The following is a 4,676-nucleotide window of genomic DNA, read 5'->3' on the forward strand; positions in this document are numbered from 1 at the left end:
TTTGCACAACTCTCTCGACAACAAAACATTTTCATTATGGCATTACGCACAGATCAAAGTGTTTTGGGAATGTTTTATTTACGCTTTTCCAGTCTTACGTAACCCAACAACACCTTAAACACAGAAGAGAAATGGATATACCGCAAATCATTTAGCATATATTAAAGCGATGGAAAGTCTGTCATCATTTACTCACCCTATTGTTATTTCAAACCTGTATGACTTTCTTTCTTCTGAGGAAGACAAAAAAATATATTTTGAAGAAAGCTGGTGAGCGAATCCCCCTTTACTTCTGTTTTATGTACACAATACCAATGCAAGTGAATGGGTGCCCGTTTACAACATTCTTTATAATCACTTCTTTTGTGAAAGAAAGTACAGGACAGTGAAAAAAATATGACAGAATTTTCATTTTTTTGTGTGGAGAATCACATTAATATTAAAAATGCTCATTACCACAATGATTCGCCTATAAACAAAAAATGAGTTAAATTTGAGTTGATCTGTTTTGTTATTTGTTTTCATTTTAGTTTTTAACCGCACTTGTTTTGATTGCTTCAGACATTTCATATCCTATCCAATTAGTATCCGTGCTATATTTTCACCCATGATAAGCTGCATAGAGACAGGAGACAGAAATTCCATTAATTGGGGATTTTCAAAAATAACCATTCACATCACTTACACTGTTAAAGATTGTGCAGACAAAAGGTGACACAAGGTTAGGAAAACACAAGACCTTCATGCACAGGCTCACAAGGAACATTAAACAAGATGACAGCGAGAGTCGGACAGAATTTATTAATAGCATAGCACGTCCAGCATAAAGCGATCTGAAGAGATACATCGACGAATGTCAAACACGGATAAATGGATTAATAAGATCCTTAAACACCCACCCTTAATACCTCCTTTCTTCTCTTCTCATCGCCTCCATTCCCTCTCTTTCCCACATTCTTTCCCAGGAACGGCGGAGCAGAGCCGGGTGATAAGAACCAATCTCCCAGACAAAATACTCCCCGCAGAATTTAATCTCTTTCTGCTCCTTCTGTTGCTGCAGCAGAGGCCTTCATTACTGCCGTCTCAGGACACAATCAGCACAAAATGATGGACTATATTGGCTTTCGGTACGCTCGGCCTGCCATACAGAGGCATGGCTTGAGTGCTAACCATTCCCTGACTGTCCATCTTTGTTGGTGAGACCTCTTCTCATCGCTTGCACTGTACTACAAAAAACTTGCCAATCTGATGTTTGATTTGTGGAAAGTTTACAGTAGGGATTAATCCGCTACTATCAGATTTTTGTACATTTCCAGTGATCATGGTGTCAGCTGTGTTTCATCACATAAAAATAAATATTTCGGATTGAAATGCAAAATAAAAAGTGCAAAAATACAAACATTTTCCTTGGTGGTCTCAGCCTTTCGGACCCCAATAGATATTTAGCAGAAAACTGTAATCCGTATTCATAAACATACTGACACATTGAAGAATTTAAGTTTAATCAAAAAGTAAAGTTCTACAGATTGTGCCTGTAGTACAGAATGAATTGAGGAGAGAAAACCCCTGGTATGTGTGCAGAAAAAGATTTAATTGTGGCCACTGGTTGGTCTAATTAAATGAATACTGCCGTATACTGTGTGACAGCACTGTGGTTGCCAACACTGTAACGAATTGCTGTAAAAACTACAGCGTTATTTTACAGAAGCTGACTGTATTTTAAATAATACAGAATATTGCTGTAAAGTGCAATGCATTGTGGGGTCACGTGACGGATTAACTCAAATGTACAGAATAATGCTGTAAATTTCAAATCTACAATGGCGGGATGATCTTCAACAGTCGAGATTGGGGAAGTGCGCAAAATGAGTGATTCACACCTGTGGTAAGTGCTTTATTACGTTTATTTTCTCCATATTTGTTAACTATCATACTGGTAACTTTATATAGAAGTATTTACAGTCGCGTTTCATACTGGTAACCCGGTATTCAACCTCCATCCACGGGGACCGAAGGAGTCTTGCGCGGGGTTTCAGCAGCGCCGTCGCGGTAAGATTTCAAACATTCTCCGTCGCTATAGCACCTGAGGACAGAAGTTGTTCACGTTATTTCGAGTTTTTGTACACAGCAGGTGCGAAGGCGGTATGTGAGGAGCTACAGTTCATTGTATTAGTACATTGACGGTTGTTTGTTTAATATTGAACATCGCGCCCGCCCTAGACACGGTAAAAGTTACATGCTTCGACTGTTGGGATTCACGGGAATTTGCTATTGAATACCACACTCGGTCGTGATTATTTTGTGGTGTAATTCAAATTTGCAAATGCAGTTATCCGTTAAACCGAGCGCCCAAATTAAAACGAGTCACCAAAGCTTGCGGTAGGTCGATGTTCACGGAGGATATCCCAGTAAAGTGATTAATGTACGTAACGAGCTAGATATACAGTGTACATAACGGAGGCCAGCTGAGAGCTTGAGCAAAAGACGTTAGCCACACCCTTATCGTTAGAGCAGGACTGTCTCCCAAATACGACCGTTAGGGGGTAGGAGTGAGACGGCCCGTTACAAATAACAGTGTGACAATTTCTTGATCGTGACATCCCTTACGTAAATGGCTTACATTTCTGTATAAGTACGGTTTTAAGTGTAAGTTACTCTGTGTAATTTGCTTAGAGTTTGTTTGTAGAATCACTTATACTTAAATGTAGTTTAAATGTAAAAAGCTTAAAGATAAAATTGTATTGTATCTATTAACTATTGTCACATGTGGTATTGTTTGTTTTAGGACACACTTTGCCATGCAGGCCACTGGATGCTGACTACTGAAGGTTAGGTTGTGTGTGACGGTGCTCAGCACAGCTTCATGTCTGGCCTTGTCAGTCTGTTCATAGCATGTTACATATTCAATCTTCAGTACCAGGATGGGGGAGCGTCTATCGTGGAGTCCACTGAAAGGTATTAGTTGAACCACTTCCTTACCTGCATTTTATAGATATGTTAATGTTATATACCTGTTTAGAACTTTAAAACAATATCTCTCAACGAGAGATGGATTTGTTTAGGGCAAATTATTTAGAAGTCTGCCCTATTTAACACTAGCAAGCTGATCATTTAATTCATGTGTTTTAATATAATATATTTTGTATATTTAATATGTAACATTTTGTTTTTCCTGACTCTTTGTAGATATTAATCCAGAGAGTGGAACAAGAAGCGTCATCTAAAATGCCAGGATACAGAAGTAACAGGTTGCAGTGAAACCACATGTTGCCGCTCTTCTAAACACAATGATGAATTTTCAGTGAAATCGATGAAAAGTAAGAAGCACGTACGAACACACGTACACACACACACACACAGATCTCATCATTACACAATTCATTATACAATTACATCATTGTATTATTCTCTGTCTCTGACTGTATATGTTGTCCTCTGTTTTTCCTCTGAGTATAAATATCTAAAATTATTCTCTTTTTTCTTTTCCATAGTTCCAGCTACTTGTTGTGCTCTGATGGATCAAGATGTGGAACGTTTTACAGACTCACTTGGGCTTTGTTATGCGATGTTGTTACATCATGGATATGTTGGTTAAGGTATTGTTTAAACATTCATTGTTTAAAGAGCCATGTTGGCTACTATGAAGTTGTAACTGAATAAAAATATTTTATGTACAACAAGGTACAAAATTTGTCTGTAATTTATTTTTGTATCAATTAAAACATAAATAAACAGTGTAAATCCAGTATGCAACAACTACTGGATATACAGTGATTATGTATTTCTTCTAAATAAAGTAAATTAAAATCAAGCAATTGGCTGTAAAAAATACAGCATTATACTGTTTCTATTCAAAATTACAGTTTTTTCCTGTATTATGCAATTACAGAAAATGGCTGTAAATTAAATTACAGAACTGTGGCTGTAAAATTTACAGTATCTGGCTGGCAACCCTGCTGCCAGTAATTTACTGTAAATTTTACAGGATTTTTTTTACAGTGAAGAGTTTCTTACCCGAAGAGGTAAATGAACAGGGAAAAAGTGTTGGGATTGTGTAAAACAGCTGTATCTCCATAAACCAGAGGCCGTTGACACAATGTTATCCAGTTGAAAGTTTTTGTTAACTGAGGGAAAGCAAGCATTTGCAATTCCAACAAAACAACCTTCTGTACTTGGGAATGCTGATTCCCAAATATTTTCAAAATCTACTAATGAGTGTTTCAGTGACTATTGCCTTACCTGCACACTCTGATTACTTGTAGAATTTACTTAATAAAATCCTTGTATCAATTTTCTTCTATAATTCAAGTACAATTTACTAACCAGAATTAAGTTAATTCTACTTTTATTTTGTTAAAATATCAATAAAATAACGCTGATCAAAATCATGTGTCTAACTCAAACTTAACGGATCACTTACTTTCATATTAAAATTTACTATTGTTTTACATCATAGATGGTCGAGTAATAAGAGACGGGTGGTCTCTGCACTGGCATTAGCACAGTTTCTTGATAAGTGAAATAACTCTAATAATGTGCCTCCCTCAGCCTAGGCATAAGCACCTCTCTGCTGAACAACTTAAAAATAATGCCGAAGCTCTCCTTATTCTAAATGATAAATCAACACAAAACACAAACAAGTCTTTATTTTTATTGAAAAACACTTAAAATGATAA

At 36.7% G+C, this 4,676-nt stretch overlaps 1 long non-coding RNA gene across 3 annotated transcripts; it reads left to right on the plus strand.

The window, feature by feature from the left end:
* The first annotated feature begins 1,674 nt into the window (after nt 1-1,674).
* Nucleotides 1,675-3,915, plus strand: LOC130415795 (uncharacterized). Of its 3 annotated transcripts, none has more exons than XR_008905966.1 (4): nt 1,675-2,828; nt 2,915-2,955; nt 3,187-3,317; nt 3,492-3,915. It is a non-coding gene; the product is annotated as an uncharacterized LOC130415795 (long non-coding RNA). The 3 variants fall into 3 exon arrangements; XR_008905965.1 differs by having other exon boundaries at nt 1,675-2,049; nt 2,786-2,955; XR_008905964.1 differs by having other exon boundaries at nt 1,675-2,955.
* Nucleotides 3,916-4,676: the final 761 nt, after the last annotated feature.

This window comes from Triplophysa dalaica, chromosome 25, assembly GCF_015846415.1.
Source record: "Triplophysa dalaica isolate WHDGS20190420 chromosome 25, ASM1584641v1, whole genome shotgun sequence".
Classification (NCBI taxonomy): domain Eukaryota; kingdom Metazoa; phylum Chordata; class Actinopteri; order Cypriniformes; family Nemacheilidae; genus Triplophysa; species Triplophysa dalaica.